This window comes from Poecile atricapillus, chromosome 3, assembly GCF_030490865.1.
Source record: "Poecile atricapillus isolate bPoeAtr1 chromosome 3, bPoeAtr1.hap1, whole genome shotgun sequence".
In the NCBI taxonomy this organism is placed as follows: domain Eukaryota; kingdom Metazoa; phylum Chordata; class Aves; order Passeriformes; family Paridae; genus Poecile; species Poecile atricapillus.
The window spans coordinates 78,267,451-78,284,758 of NC_081251.1; the positions used below are offsets into that span (position 1 = coordinate 78,267,451).

Sequence of the window (17,308 nt, forward strand, 5' to 3'; positions counted from 1 at the left end):
TCAGACACAACTTCTCTTTGTGGCAGATGAGTCAGAGAGGGCTCTCATCAACTACCTCCTTCCACATCTGTCATCATTGCTAGCACCACTGCTGTTCTGGAGCTAATTATAAGCATCGATTGTCTCAAGGGGCAATTGCAGCAAAGGCCCATCACTTCAGTTTTACCACAAGGTCAGCTATTCCAGACTACTTAACATCCCCCGCCTGGCATTGCTCTTGTAAAACTAAAATGCCTTTACCACTGTTGTCCTTTGGGATAGCGTAAGTCCATTAATTATTCTAAGGTTAAGGAAAACCACTCCTTTTTAGTAATGCTAAACAGACAAGCTGTTTCTTCCCCTACAGAGGGCTCCCTCCTGCAGATCTCCCATAAGTAAACTGTACGCAGCTCTTCAGAGAGCAAGCAGGGAATGAGAAATAGTCGAGCTACAAGTGAAGTCACCCCTCCTTGAAGGAGCTCTAACTGAGGACTAATAAACCCCAGATATCTTAAAGAAAGCAAGCCACCACACTCCAGGTACCTTTTTTTTGTCAAGTGTCAGAGAAGAACCCAAAGAGCTAGTAGCTCACTGCTCATCTAAGGGCAAAGACCCTGAAGGAATGCCAGCATATAGCCAGGCAGATGTTGCACAGACAAGGTGTTTGCCCAGTATCAACAGTGAGCTGTTTACTCATGCCTTCAGCTTCATGCAGCTGCCTGAGCCTGGCTCTGCTGAGTCTGTGACTCTGGTCTAAGGAATGTCTAAACTGGACAAACACCACATCTGCTGCTGGCTCAAGGTGCCTGCCCCAGAATCAGACCAATTCCCAGTTTTACCGTCCAGCCGTAGCCGTGCCTGCTGCTGTCTATTCCAGCAGGGGGAGATGTAGCTACTTGGGAGGGGTACAGCTCTAGCCAGAGGAACACAACTGCCCAGGACTGGATACAGGAGCACAGAGGCCTAGATTCCTACAGCCTTGAAGGCCAGCAGGGAAGCCTAAACAAGGAATTAGTGACTTTCTCTTCACAATGTATTAAAACTCACCAACAGGATGGAAAAAGGCCAATAATAAGCCATACTTCCTCCTTGGCCAACGTCACATCCATTCCATTCTTATTCCCTCGCTCCTTTCCTGGCAATTGCGAAGTGTCAGCAGAAGCAGTATGTAATCCAAAACAAGACCTCCAACTTTGCAGCCATAGGCCATATTGCATGACAAAGCTGAAACAGCCAGTATGACAATGATTATACACACTTAAATGTTCTATCAGTAACCTGCCACACAATCCAATTTTAGACTTATATTTTGCTACCACCTCCTGTTGCTGCAGGGCATATTGTCCAGTCTGCCACTGCAGAACAGAGCAGGCGAGGAAAGAAAATGAAGATTCAGGCAATACACTTTGTCAGCATCCAAGCCCTAATAGTCACGTATGGAGTTGGTGGCAACTAGTTTCAAATAAAATGCACAGTTTACATGAAATCAAAAGAGAAGAGAGCCCAGTGTGAATAATTTCCAACTGTTTCACAATACTAAGAGCCTTGGAACAAGTAACATTCCCTTAATCATTGAGATCCTGCTTTGAAAAGTGATACAACCCTCTGGACAGAGGGTGGCATGGACCTGCTTGCAGTGAGCTCTGCAGTGACTCATGTGGAGAGTGTGGTGATGGTTAAAAAAGCAAAAACAAAGCTATAAAGCCAGAGAACTTCTGAGAACAAATTCCTTCATTCCTGCTACTATCCAAGGATGGCAGTAGGGAGGTCTTCTGCAGAAGACTAACTTTAATAAGGAAATGACTGTCAGGTCACAGAATTTCAGGCAGCTAGAAATTGTCTGAAAGGCAATTGCTAGAAAGGGAAACTGCAAAAGATGCAAGCAAACTGAGTAATGAACAGCCCAGGGCTTACCCAGAACACGGTCTGCTGTCACTCCCGCAAGCCTTGCCCATAATGGCACTACCAAATGGGATCACTTTTCCCTGCGCCAGGCAAATGAAAGACTTGTACAGACAACAAGGATGGCTTGCATGATGGATGCATAGCAAACTAGTGACCATTTCTCAAAACAGATATCATATCAAGGATCCCAAAATAACAGCTACATCCTGATCTGCCATCCTACAGCAAACTTCCTGTCCTCAGCTCCTGGGGTACCAGCTAGAAAAATATTTTCCAGAAGCTGGAACAGAACATTTACCCACTGACTGGGGGAAGCACTCTTGCCCGGGTTAAACCCCAGAGCCATTCCATCTCCAGGCAGACATCTTATGTACTGAGCAGCGCTGGACGGCACAAACCGCTCAATCATCTACTGATTGCCAACAGCACACAGGCTGCCGGGGGAGGGGGGGCGAGCCAACCTTAATTGGCCTTATCAGTGTAAATTAAACCGTACAACACACCCAAGCAAACAGTCAGTTCCTTTGGAGAAGAAGGCATGAGTTATTTTGCTGCAGCTATAAAGGAAACATTGCTGCTAGGACATGCCCCTGGAGTGACTGTGCCGCTCAGCTCTCCCGGTGCATTCCTGGGGTTGTTTAGCATGGATTCAGCTCCAGCCTTTCCACAAGCAAGAAGTCTGAACCCTGAATGCCATCTGCAAACACAGCCAGACTCCACCTCCTGCATGCCTGCAGGCCACCAGGTGTGGCCAGGAATGGCACAAGCTACACACTAAATACACCTTTGATGTGGAGCTGAAAGCATGTAGCCACGGGGCATGAACAGCACGCCGCCCGCCGCCGTGCTGACTCCCACTGCAGGAATGCGGCTGCAACCACAGGCCAAGGAAGGCAAACACATTGCATTCCTCACCAGGCAGAGAAGGAAAACAAGTAGCAAGCCCACACACCCACCCTGCTGACACCCGCCATGCTCCCTCCCCACACCTGCCTGCATGGCCACTGTCAGGACCCCAAGGACAACTTCAGTCCCAAATTAATTTGTGTGAGGGTCATGTTCTCCAGACAACCTCTTGAGCCCATGGGACAAGAGAAACAGAGCAAGGCAGGAGAGTTCTCAAGTGGGCATGCAAGCCACAGGGAGAAGAACTGCTGCCCAGGCTGGGAAGTAGCCACAGTCCAGGGCAGGAACAGCTCTGTGCACTAGCCTGGGAAGGGAATTTCCCTGACTTTTCCTGTAAGTCAAGGGGCAAACACAACACTGAGATCCCTTGAGCTGAGGGGGCAGGACTGAATAAGAAGTTGACTTTGGTCAACAGGGATGCTTGGAAGGATCCAGATCTTCTTCTATCCCTAGAAAACCATCCTACCTTAAGTCAAGTATCTTCTCTGGGATGGAGGCACTTCCTCATTACCCCAAAATCCTTCTCTAAATGCTTGTCTCCACTGCCCACACACACAGACCTGACCTTCACTGTACAACATTCTTCCTCTACAGCACTGACACCAAGTCATTTCAGCAATCAAGAAAAGAAAAACTTAATGTACAAATACCTAAGCCATCAAGTACCCGCTTATCTCAGAACCTCATCATTTTGGAGTTGCAAGGAGACTCTGCGCTCTAGTCAGAAAAAACATTATTCCTCCTTCATGTGGCACTCCTACAAATCCTAAAGCTTTCCAAAGAATTCACATTCTCAAATATGAAGTTACTCTGAAGGATGTCTCAGATGTGAAACTGTCAGCAGAATTCTCAAGTCTATACTGTGAACTCCCCACATTGTGAATCTGCATTTACTCCGTGCAACGTAACTAAACAACAACCCATTCCTGAAAACCTTAAAAATCCATCACCCAGTGTTAAGGGCTAACTCTGACACACAATAGCCAATACTCTCTCAGCACTAAACAAGGAAAACCAACACTCCCAAGAGCACTGCAGCAAGAATATATCCGACTTGAACCTAACAGACACAAAACAGTGTCAGGAAATTCAGAGAACACCAACTAAGGGCTGAAACACTGTAACCTCTGGAGAACCTGAAAGGGGAAAGGTCAATGTAGCCATAAGCTCCAGAGACATACCAATGCATCTAGCAGGCTGCTGGACCAGGGATGATTAACAAGGCTTGCGGCCCAGCTGCTCCACACCCCACATGTGCATTTCAAGGCCCTCACAGAGGGAAGTGATCTTATATTAAGTAACAAGAACAGACCGGACCAGACTAAGGTCCAGTAGACTTTCTCGTGCCTGTTGAAATTCAAGGCCTCAGGCTACCTGTTCCACTCATTATGCTGCAGCAGCTCCAATACTTGGAATAATGAGGCATGAAAGGCCAAATTTACCAATAGATTTATATCCAAAGATATAAAAGATATAAATAGAAGCCTGGCAGGATTTATAGATTAGGTGTCTAAATCACTGCATGCAGGAGAATGGACTTCTCCCCTTCTAACCACTCCATACCTCTCCAACCCCAGCCACCACAAGAAAACCCAATTCAGACAGGACGGAAGCCCCTGCTGTTCTACACATTGCCAAGGGCCATCCCTGTGCAATCCACTTGGATGGTGACGGCACCTGAACTCCACAAGTCTCAACAGTGCAACCTGCAATGGCTGCAGCTCTCACAAAATGTAGGTCTGCTTGTTTCCCAGAATAGGAGCTGCCTCTTCAGCTTCTCCTCTCCCTTCCCCCACTACAGCTTTACTTTTCATAGACTCAATGCTGTTTCAAGGTACCCTCATCCTGCCACCGGTGGGCGGGTGAGTGGGGGAAAGGGGCCCTTTATAATTGTAGTGTTGCAATCTGCCAGCCCGGCCAGGCAGCCTGTTCCCGCCTGCACTGCATTAAATACCTTATAACTGATTACACCCCCATGGGGCATGATTAGCAGCCTTCAGAGAACAAAGTCTACTTTCATAAGAATAAGAACAGACACGTACTGCTAACCTACTACACAGCTGGGCAGGTGAGGAAACAGGGAAGAAAGGAGGGTGTGTGGGGGGGAAGAGTTAACTGTACTAACTCTATTCCTTGCTTTCCCTTTCCTGGCTGAGTTGAGATTTCCACTGCCCTCACAGTAGTACCCCTCAGACCAAGCCCACAAGATTCAGGTAACAAAACCTCATAAATAAACTGTTGCCTGTGGAAGTCACGCAAAGTCCTAACCTGGGAGAAGCAGGGCCTCGAGGCAAGCGGATTGAGCTTTGCTCTGGGTGACAATTCCTTCACATCAGTTCCCAGGAAAAGGGAAGGGTGAACTCCAACTTCAGTATCAAAAACAAGGAGAAGGAGGGAAAGCTCAAAATACGACCACATATCCACGCCCCTCTCTAACCTCTGTATACATTGGAAAGGTCTACATAAGTAACAGCAAACATCTAATTCAGTCTGGAGGTTAACAGCCCTCCAGGTGATGATTTTTTCTAGTGGGGAAAGAGGAGGTAGCAAAGAGGGGGAAAGCCCTCTCCATATGAGATAAGTAATAGGGATCCCCAAACATACATAGTCCATATTCGTTGCTGCAACAAAGAACCAGCTCGATGGAAACTCAGCCAATCTGACATGAAATGACCTATAGCTCATTAGCAAAGTGCCTTCCAAATCTCAAAATGCCCACACAAACAGCCACAAATATATTTGGTGCTATCTGGCCTCCATCTCAACAGAGCAGAAAGAATCAGACTATACAGCCTTTTGACAAAAGCAGTAAGAAAAATGGTGGCAACTCCGAGACTAAAATAAGCCTAGGATGAGCCCTTCCAGCTGCTCTCCCCAAACCTCTGACATTACAGAGCACAGTAGAAAGCTCCAGGAAAATGGTCTGATTTGAGAGAGAAGCCCATGCAGAAGCTTCAACAAAATAGTAAGTCTCCTAATTGTGTCCTCTTGGAAACAACCACCTGGTTTACCCAGAGCCCCCTCGTTTTGCCCACAGCCCCGTGGATGCTCATGGTACCATCTGGAAGCACTCATGTTCAGCTGACGTACCTAGAGGGGCCCTGCTGACACATTCCACCTGGATTTTTACCCAACCCACCCAAGAAAGGGTTTGTTAATGAGTAACCAACCCAGCTGAAAATGATCTACTTGTATCTGCTTTACTCAGCAGCTGGTCCTTCAGCCAGCACACGGGAGATCTGTACTGTCTGGTCCCATCTGTACAGCAAAACCTGCATACTCTCTTTATTACAGGAAGACTTGGAGGTACCGATTGACTTTAGGCTCCGATGTACCTGCCATTGATATAAAGCATCAATACATTTAGAGTTACGTTACCAAACAGATTGTGCTTTCAGGGTTTAGATAAATGAGAGCTTTCACCACAAACACGAGCTAGTCATTGGAAGCTCCAGGAGGTAATTTAAATTATCGCAGCCAGCACAAAAATAGTTTTACTTTGGGAGTTGAAGTTGCAAAGCTGTAATAAATCCAAGTGGCACAGTAAAACTTCTTATAAAAGCTTAAAATTAGTTTTGAAGCCCCAAATGGCCTTGCATATAATTTGATTCTGCTACTGTGGGCTAGCAAACGGGAAATCACTCTTCACACTGTAAAAAAAACACTGAAAAACTCTATCATACTTCAGCTCCTAGGAAACAGAAGAGGTAGGCTTACATTTCATGTCTCTATATATATGTGTAAAATACATAGAAATAATAAATATATAAATAAAATATTAAACCCACAGAACTAACAATGACTTGTTCAATCCCACACAGTGCTGGGCAGCTATCAATCAGGCATCAGAGCTCAAACTGGAGCATTGCAATCCAACACTCTCTCCTGGCTGCTGTACCCTCATCGATACCCCGCACCCACACCCATTCCCAGAGTAAACTGTCTTCCACTGCCGAGAAGCGCTCGTGCTATTCCGATACTGGTATTCACCACCAGAGCAAGAGACCCTAATTTAGCCCCGCACGGGCCTTCTGCAAACTGCTAATCCCCACTCCACAGCTGCTTTTCAAATGTACAGGCATGAGCAAACCGTAAACGATTTATGGCGCGTGGCAGGAAGACTCCTGGCTCCCTGCGTAGGCGGGGTTTTGGGACAAGATCATGCTTGGACTAATGTTTATATTGCGAGTTGTCAGTCGGGCAGTAAATCATCTCTGGAGCTGCACAGTAATACAGCCCCATCCAGCTGGGGCCTTGACGACATTGAATTCTGTTACAGCCATTTCAGATACATCTGGGGACCTATTTGCAAAGGCATCATCTAATCATGGAAAAATTAATACACTTATAAGTAGAATCTACCAAAATTCTGCAGCCCAGCAAGGGTGATTTGCTTTCAGGAATCAAACCAAACTGGGATGAGATGTTTGCCAAAAATGACTCTCCACATTAGTCCTACAAGAAATTGGATTGAGTGCCTACACAGACATCTAATAATGGAGTGTATCTCAAGCAAAATGCAGTTACCTGAGAAAACCCTTCTGAGAGAAGTTTTCATTTCCCAGTTTTCACATAACTGTAGTGTAAGCAATGCTTAAATTCTAAAAGGGAAATAAAGATATTTTGCATACTTTAGTGCACAAGACACTTTCTGCTCAGAAAAATAAATGCGCTTAAAGGCAGGATATAAGCTTGAAGTCCATTCTCAAGAAAGGTTACTTAAAACAACTTAATTTTAAGCACAAAAATCCTGTTATGTTCCCCTTTTTTATTTTCTCCCATTTGAAAATACTTTTTATATACACTTTTTATATACATATTTTTAATACTTTTTTTATACACTGGGTGCAGATCTCCCACAGATAAAAGAAAAGGGAGAAGAGTTCTCAATAATGAAAAAAATATAAATAAAATGTTCAAGGGAAAAAAACCCAGAACAGTAGCATTAACTGCAATCACTATTTAGTTATGTGAGAGACAACAGATTTCAACTCATCTCCCTAGAATATTTTTAACCTTCCCATTGGCCAGCAGCAGAGTCATCACTAATGAACACTAAAGCTGCGGGAAGAAATCTGATTTAGGAGACAGAGCAGCAAGGCATCATTGAGAAATGCAGAGAGCTTGTGAAGCAAGACATATGCAGGCCTAAAACCAGTTACAGCGTATGCCAAAATAATGGTCAAAAACCTTACAGCCACAACAATTATTTAATTATTACCTTGGGAAAAAAGCTTACATTCTTTTGAAACAAACACTATAAAGTAAAACTCACCTAAGGTTTTTTATGAGCCTATGTGTAATTCCTCAATAGGTAGAGAGACTACCTCATCTGTCCCTTTTGATTTCAGAACCATCAGTGCATGAGTCTTACATTAATGCAGCTGGAGAACTGAGACTTCAAACACAAGAGTAAGAAAATCCAGTTATGATTCCTACAACATTACCAAAGCCAGCTTTATCACATAGTTAAAATACAAATACACAACTCAACCAAGGACACAGAAGTCGCTGTGGGACTTCCAAGTCTGAATTTGTTGACCCCTAAGAAATCAAAAATTTAAACCAGTTCTCTCTTGCCACCAGAAGCTGGTCAGACACTCTCTGCCTAAAAACCATTCTAAGCCTTGCAGGAAAATTTACTTTCTAATCCTGACCCATCTCACTTTAACAGCAACACAAAACTTCTATGAAAGTTGGTAACCGTTTACTCTCAGCTGTTAGCACTGCCACAAAAGCGTTAAGTTGAGCCCTGAAGCCCATTTTTCCTCCCAGAGAGGCCCACACGGCCCATACAGGGACCTTGAGGTTTACATATCCTGCTTCTGCCTATGAAAATATACAAATAGACTCCTTCCTTCGGTTCCCCTTGCATTTAGGCAAACATTACAAACACGCAGCTTTTTATACATATTTTCATGCCACTGCCACTTATTTTTATTAGCCTATGCATCAAATGGAATGTATACCTACTTGCAGCACTGATGATTCTCCTGATCCTCAACAGATTGGACACGAGCACTGAACACAAGCTGTCTTCACAGACATTCGTATATTGAGGCTCATGCTATAACACACCAGAACTCACTGGAACAGCCTTAAGGCCCTGCCTTTCAGACACCTTACAGACTAAAGTCCACAACAAGACTGCAATGTGGAGAGGCCAAACTCCACACATTCTTTACCCTCTTGCAAGCAAAGGGAAGAAGCAAGTGCTTTGCATGACCACTCAGCGTCAAAAGACAATAGCTGCATGTCTCCACATTCATCAGTAAGATAGTCCTCCTCTACAAGCTGCGCTATCTTTCCACAGACATAGCTCTTCACCAGCTTAAAATCCTCAACTACCACGACTAATCTGAGCAGCTGCAGTGCTTTGTGGATTTGTTCTTTGGTTGGTGATTTGGTTTTGGTTTTTTTTACCCTAATGCAGTTTCCACAAAAATCAAGGTCAGTGAGCAACCTAACATAGCACTTAAGTGATTCAATACCTTGCCCCTGACACAGACCAATACATTAAGGTGGTTTAAGTAGCTGGAGCAAGAAGCCTCAGTGGACAATTATGGAACACACTGCCCTTTCTTCAAACCTTTACCTGTTAAGAGATTGGATTAGGTCTGAAAAAAACACCTTCTAAAACAAGTTCTTTAACTACAGCAAGTCTGAACATTTCCACTCCTAAGTGCTTGATCTTTTCTGAATCCCACTCAGCTCTTAGCCTCAGCGCTATTATGTGGTAGTGAATTTCCACAGATTAGACATCATGTGAAAATACTTTAAAATCATTATTCAGTTTGATGCCTATCAGTTTCACTGAATTGCATTCACCTCAACTGAAGATTACATTCCAGCTCCTTCATCCCTGCACAGTCTTCCTCAGGCTAGGCACCCAACATTGTTGAAAAGCAGAGGAAAACTGAGCCCACCCAAGTGATGCTTATACTGCATTCTAACCATTGCAAAGCTATTCTCACACTCCTACATGGCTTTCCACGCCATTTCCTTCCTAAGAGCAGCTCCCAGGAGGACACTCCGGAGAGGCTGGCTCATGTCATTCCAACTATGAAACATCCTGAAAGCTGCTGCTTTTGGCCCTCTCTGGCTGAGCATATTTAGAATAAAACCATACATGAACATCCTGACAATGAAGGGAATTGTTTCTGAGAATGGAACAAACAACAAAGCAAAAAAGAGAAAATTGTCCTTGAAGTCAAAAAGATTCAGGCAAGGTTAGTGAACAAAACAAGCAAATAGTTCCTGGGAAGGCAAAAATGGTGAGGTCCCAGAGTGCCCACTTGCCTTGAACAAGGCAGGGCCTAACTTGCACTCCATAGCAATTTCACCATGCTACAGAATACACAGAACAATGGATCACACCAGGGTCTGCTTCATTTTGAAGTTACAGCTTGAAACACCCTTTCAGTTTTTCCTCCCCCTAGCTTTACTAAAGTATTCAATACCACAGTATCTGAGCCATCTACACACTTACAGGTTCATCCTCAAACCCCCAGTAAGACTGGTGTTTATCATCTTTTCCAAGCAAAGAATGAAGAGTGAAAAATAGTAATGATCTGAACACAATAAATCTGTGGCAGCAATTAGGTATCTTTCTGACCATAGCATCGTCCTTCCCCTCCAATCATCTGTAAAGGTATTTCAACTTTAAAAAGTAACATTCTTTCTACTACAGTTAAAGATTCAGTCAATCTAGATCTAAGGAAAAGCCCTCAGGTAGGGGAACTGGCAGGGAAACAGGATGGATGATTTCATGCCCTAAGGCATTCGTCCTGTTTGCATAGGTTACACACATAGTTCCTCTGCAGTCCTGCATAAAATGAATCTCAGAGAGGATCATATTTACACAGTTACTAGAGATCTGAAATACACACAGCTGGCATGAATGCCAACAAGCACTCTCTCCAAAGCTCGGGGTGTCATAAAGAAAGGAGATATCTTCCCAGCCAAAAGCCCTCAAGCAAGGAGATGAATATACCCAGTTTCAGGACCTTAAATTTACTCTCAAACCATTAAACAAATCAAATGGTCAAGAAAATCTGCTCTATTATGACAATTCCAGATCCTGACAGGCCCAGTAAAAAGAGCAACATGAATCAAAAAGGTGTCATGCCAGATCCTCATTTATTAGCAGAGGAATCCTACCCTCAATCTGTATCACATCCAGGTTCATTTGAGACCTCTGCATATTGCATTTCTCCCAGCAATATGTAAGGCAGAGAGTTCTGATGTCACTCTGTGCTGGAGAAGCGAGGCCCCTGACAACAAACACACTATGCAGTAAATCTGTCAGGACCTAACCTCCAGAATCCAAGAATGCTTCTTGGATCTACACTGTAAATGTGGTGATACATGGAAATCTCAGTGGATTCTCCATAAAACATGGCAGACATTTTAACAGGTTAGGGAGCTCACCTTCAGAAAAACCATCAGCCTCTAAGACTCATAAGCATGAAATCAACTACCAAAAAATATGGTAAAATACATTTTACTAAAACCTGCTTACTTTGCTACCACTCAAATAGCTTGGCTTTTTCCATCTTTTTAAAAACACTTTATATGCCACACCAGCCACAAGCCCTTTTTCCAAGCCAGCTCTGGTACCATTCAGACCAGCATGCCAACCAAAAATAATTTGTGCCCTCTGACTTGATTTTTTCTGCTCTGTGACAAGAAACAGGCAGACTTGCAAAAGACTACATCTTTTTCAAGGCTTTAGCCTATCTCCCTGACAAGCTACACCATGAGTGTATTTAGAGTGGATGGCAGAGATAAGAATTGAGGGTTTGTTGGCTGAAAAGCAAGTGACTTAGCAGGAGCCAACAAACAACTTGAAACAGAGTGGAAAAGCACGCAAGGTCATCTTTAGTTCAGAAAGCTGGTTTGGAGAGTGAAGAGGCAACAGGTCTTGGCAAGTAACTCATCCCCTCCTGACCCAATGACTTGTTAATGTTAAAAAGATGAAAATAACCATGGGCTGCACTTTGGAACTCCACTGGCCCTGCTGAAATGCATTCACAGGATTTCAAGAGCACTGAGTGCCTGCAAAGAAATGAAAAACTCCTCTTGATACCGCAGCTAAGACCTGGTAGCTTAAATGCTGATTTAACACCCAGAAGCTAAATCACACTGTATGCAAATCACTGCTGGGATATAGGAGCTTTCTGCAGTGATCCACTAGGAAGTGAAGAAAAGGGAAAGGAGTCGTTATAAAGGTGATCTGACAGTGTACAATCAAAAAAACAGCAGCTGTCTACCAAACAACTGTTCCTCTAAACTGGATCCCAACAGTGAGTTCAGGCACACTTGCACCACCCATCATGGGAACAGTTAAAATTTATGTGGAAAAATAATGTGGTGGAACAAATAACCTGACAGAGCAGAGGGTCACTAGAACCACCTAACTTTGACATTGCCATTATTGCAAGAGCGGGATCATCAGAAAGGATTTCATTTGGATTACGGCTGGGCAGATCCCTTGTGAATTATACGGACAGCATGGCTGCTTTGGCACTGATAGAGCACATTTAAGATTGCTGTCCCAGATGGCATGTCAGGAGCACTGGCTTACATTATAATTGAACTTTTCTTCCCAGAACTCTTGCTGAATTTCTCAGGGTCACTCCCATTTCACTGACACCCCAGCCTCTCAATTCTGGCAACACAGGCCTACTATGGTGCACAGAACTCCACAGAGAGGGCCAGTGTTTCAGGTGAGTGGTTAACATGTCCTCAAAATATTTGAGTAGTGGTATAAAAAGAACACAGTCTGACTCAGCTCATTCCTGCCTTTCTTACCTGCTGTCTGACACTTCAGTAAGGATTCATTGCTTCATCTTATACAGGCCCTTTATCCCAGTTCCTTCTCTGAATCTGTAAAACAAAAATGCATAGCTCTGAAAAGCTTTCAGTGGCACAGAACTATCTACATGTGATGGATGATTCTTTTCAGTGGACAATTTCCACCTGGCATCTCTCAGATCTAGGTTATTCTCAGCCTTGCCAGATCTGTGTATCATTTGCACGCCCTGATACCTACCAATGCAACCTCATGTGTACCTAAAAGTCCATGTATTAGCACTCAATCTTTTACTCTGCTCTATGCAGAGCGCTCAAGCTCAGAGCCAGAAGAAGCACAGCATTTACTGTTCACCTGTTTTCCTTTAAAGTCTCCCCATGTTCCCAGAGGCTGCACACTAGTTCTATAGGGGGAAGCATTCCTTGCACTAGAGAGGATGTCCAGGCTGGCAGAGAATTTCCCATTAACCCCTGCCGAGTCTGACACCAGAGGAATGCTGACTCTTCCCTTCCAACCCTGCCTCTGCCAGTTACACTCCGGTTCTTTAACACATGTGCTGGCCCAGTCTCGTTCTGCTTTGCAGCTCCAGCAACGCTCTCTACAGAGATACTGCTTGCTCATCCCCCACGCCATCTAACTCTCCATCACTCAGAAAGTACTACACCCTGCAGTTATGAACCAGGTTCTGCCTGCCGATCCCGTGCCTGCCCTGCTCCCTGACAGGGGTCACTTCGCGGGAGGGAGAGCTCCGTAACGCCCTGATGGCTGAGGCAGTGCCATCACCACCCTTCCCCACGGAGACCGTTCCTTCCCTGGGGCCGGGGCTGTGGCCTCGCCGCCCTCCCGCACCCGGCCCCCGCCCCACCTGGCTGACCCCCTCCCCTCCGCCGCCCACGGTGCGACCCGCCCGAACCCGCTGTCCTCAGAGAACTCTACAATTCCTCGCCACACACGTGGACAGAAAGGCCCACCCCGCTCGCTGGGCGCCGCCCGAAGCCCGCAGAGGGCTGGGGGCGTAGGGGGCCCCGCCCGGGACTTGGTCCCCAGCCGGTCGCGATCCCCGCTCCCCGCCCCCGGAGCCCCAGCCCGGCTCTGACCCGGTCGGGCTCGGCTCCACCAGGGGTCCCAGTGACTTTGCGGCCGGTTCGGCGCCGGTTCGGCCCCGCCTCGGGCCCGCCCCAAACTTTGCCCCCGCCCGGCCCCGGCCCCGCGCTCTCGCCTCAGGCCGCCATTTTGCCGCGGGGCACGCCGGGTAATCCGGCGGAATCCCCACGTCGCGGCGCGGCTGCGTCATCGGGTGGCACGCGCGGAGGGGCGGGGCGGGGCGGGGCGGTCCCGGCAGCGGGAGGGGCGGCGGGCCGGGAGCCGCTCCTGCCCCTTCCCGCCTGCCCCGGGACCTGGGAACACCTTGAGGGACGGCGGGCCGGGAGCTGCGGCTGCCAATGCCAGGGGCCAGGAGTCGCTCCTGCCACTTCCTACGTGTCCCATATTCTGAGATACCAACCAACAGCCTGGGTGTACGCACCTATCCCAGGCAGTCGCTAGAGAAATACGAACCCAACCGTGGGACCAGGTGGAGAGGGAGGGAGGGAGAGTAGGAAATGGAGAAACCCACCTGAAACCCCCCCAAGGACAACTGTCTGCTTCTTAAAGGAGAGGAGAGGAGGACACCGTGTGCCAGGGAAAAGCTAGGCAAACCCTGACGCGATTTGTGAATGTGCTTTGGTATTCGTTTGCAAAATCTTCCACTATGTTGTTCTAGTCTTGGGTCTTTGAAAAATCAGTTCATTTTAATTTCTAATGAAATCACGCCATTTATTCAACTCTGAGCTCAGACAGGTACTTTTTCCATTGCTTCTCGTGCCCAGTGCATAGACTTACTCACTGCTTCTATATCCCGTTATCCTTTCTTTCACAAACATCTCATGAGTCGATGATTCACACAGTAAATAATGGAGCCTAGTTCTGAGGAAATTTGCCTGTTTCAGAAAAGTCATGAGAGAATTTACATGATGTTCTTCAATGTACTACTACATTTACAAAGCCTTCAGATCTACATTCAGGTAGTGCCAGGCTCACAGTACAGCAAATTCTGCCCAAATGGTCCCTTCTCTTACACAATAAAAGACAGGTGCTCAGCAGGACCCTGCTTTGATGACCTTGGGAATATTGTGCAAAAAAGTCTGCTGAGTGCCCAGCAAGTGCCGTCTGCACCACACCACACGTCAGCCAGGGATATTTCAAGAAAGCCTTTGGTACTTGTGCCCCCATAAATTCTCCAAATCCTCCCTGTGCCGGAGTCAGATAACAAGAAGAAGGACAATGGCTCCAAGAATCCAGGCTGCCCATCTGCTCTGCACTTCCAGATTCTTGCTTCCACAGCGCCAGCTGATGAAATTTTCATAGCTGATGAGGTTTCTCATTTCCACCAGGCCTTGCTGCCTTGGAGCCTTCACAGCTGTGGTCTGTTCAGGTTTCCATGGGTGAGCACTGATGGCAGCAATGATTAGAGTACCTTGCTTTCTTTTAGTGACTTGTCAGAGTAGGATCTTCAAACTTGTTCCAAGTCTAGGTGAAATAACTCCTGCAGGAAGGAGAGAGGCTGACTTTCAGATTCTCTCATTATTTACTGCTTCCATTAAACGCAACTCTTCTCAAAATCAGTCACAAGGTCAGACTGCCAAAAGGAGACAGGAACTTGACTTGGCCTGGCTGAGCACCAATCACCTGCTCCAAGCACCAAAAAACACTCTTCCCTCAGATCCCGAAGGCCTTGATTCCCAATCCTTCTTCCTCTCCATATACATCCGCCCTGCCTTTCCCCATATCCGGTATGCTTGTGAGCTGGACTCACCATTGCCCTGAGCCCAGAGATATGACATGATGCAGAAGCATGACGTTAGGTTACATTATATTCATTTATATAACGCCATTAATACCGAAGTGCAGCTCACTGCTAGAGCCAGTTGCTCGCTAAAGCCTCTGAAGTTCAATTAACAAGCACCAGGTAATCTAACACTTGACTCTCAATAATCCTTTTATTTTAAGGGGCCTCTGGCGGATGTAAAGCCCTCAGCAAACAGTCCTGGAAGTACATTTGAGATTCTCTCAAATACCAGCTGAATTTATGACCCTTAGTGAAGAGCAGGGAGGAATCTCTTCAAAATACTTTCCAGCTGGCAGCACTTTATATAGACCCTTGTAACTGAATAAAAGGAACCCCTGGAGGGGAAGGTGCCACCCTGTGGAGGGACAAATCCTTCTGAAGTGCCTATGGTCTTGGCTAGTGAAAAAGGAGATGCCAGAAATAATGTCTCCCCACCAGAATGGTGCTTCTGCATCATGTCATATCTCTGGGCTCAGGGAAATGGTGAGTCCAGCTCACAAGCATACCAGACATGGGGAAAGGCAGGGTGGATGTATGTGGAGAGGAAGAGGGATTGGTAATCAAGGCCTTTGGGATCTGATGGGCTGAGCCCACTAAAACCAAAAGACGTGAGAGCTTGAGCAGAGTTTTCACTGTGGGATATGCTAATATAAGAGGAGCTCAGCACCCAAAACTAACAGCATTTCAGGAACAATAAGATCAGTGAAATACTGCCAGGCTGTGACAGTCAAACAAGTCTGTGGATGCCGAATTGGACAGCCAAACACATTCTGCCAGTATGCCTGGAGCATACACCTACCAGACAAATACAGCCAACCCACCAATAAAACAGTTGCTAAAAACATACCCACGTGTATAGTTCAGGCCATCCCACTACAACAGAGTGAGGGCTGGGACTCAATTTTGAGTTTCATAGAGATTCAACACTCAAAAAAACGCTGGAGTCATTTCACAAGCAAACACACTACCCAGCATTGGTGGCTGAAGAACAAAACAGCGCTGACCCAACCCAACCCAAAATGCAGTTTTTCTTGTGGGACTGCCCAAAGGCACCCATCGTGGTTAGGATGTAGCTGCACTGGGCACTGCACAGAAAGACAAGCAGACACAATATCCTGTCCTCCAGACTTGGGTCTCTGAATCTCTTGAATCTCTCCCAAAGCACCTCTGGCAATATGAAAAGGAAGATGAAGGCAGAACTGGGGAACAATGACAAAAATCCACCATTGCAGCCCCCCAGTGTATGGCACAGCCCGCTGGTTTCATGCCATCACGGGGTTTGAGCAGAGCACAGCATACAGCTCACAATGGTACTTCAGACATACATAGGGGCACCTTCCCCCAACCTACACGCTTGAGGAATAAACTGCACATCAATGCTTGCCCATTACAGTTGCCGCCTATGCCAGTCTTCCATATATTTATAAATGTGTGTGTGTAAAAATAGAATAAAATAAATCTGCATCAGTGACCCCTACTGGCCACTTCTAACTAGCCACAGAATTGTGCAGAAACAGTGAGCTCTTGCCTCTTGCTGAGGTGCAGTGTTTCGATGTGAGGCAGAGTGCAGAGCCTGGCAGCGGTGTATTTCTGCTCTTTGCACTCACTTTGTGCTGGCTGCATCACTCCTGGAGGCAGGCAGCTGAAAGATGATTTTCTGACCTCAAGTATTTGTTTGTGGCATCCCACTCATTTCTCCGCTCACCGCCAGCTCCATGCCACGATCCCAGCTCTTGCACTGAGCCCTGTACAGGTGCCTCCAACTCTTACTATGTGCAATTGCAGGGCTCTGCAAGGGACCAGGTGTTGGGGTGTGA

The 17,308-nt window shown here is 46.2% G+C and overlaps 1 protein-coding gene across 2 annotated transcripts in view; it reads right to left on the reverse strand.

Moving 5' to 3' along the window:
* The window catches only part of TJAP1 (tight junction associated protein 1), a 38,942-nt gene extending 25,098 nt beyond the window's left edge, over positions 1-13,844 (reverse strand). Inside the window, exons 1-2 of one of the 2 annotated variants that reach the window (XM_058835064.1) lie at positions 13,702-13,844; positions 12,604-12,678 (exon numbers count right to left, since the gene is read on the reverse strand). The gene's annotated coding sequence lies outside the window, so the exon portion shown is untranslated. Of the gene's footprint in view, positions 1-8,763; positions 8,900-12,603; positions 12,679-13,701 lie in introns of those variants that run through there. The other variant, XM_058835065.1, reaches the window with a different exon arrangement.
* Between the last annotated feature and the right edge of the window lie 3,464 nt (positions 13,845-17,308).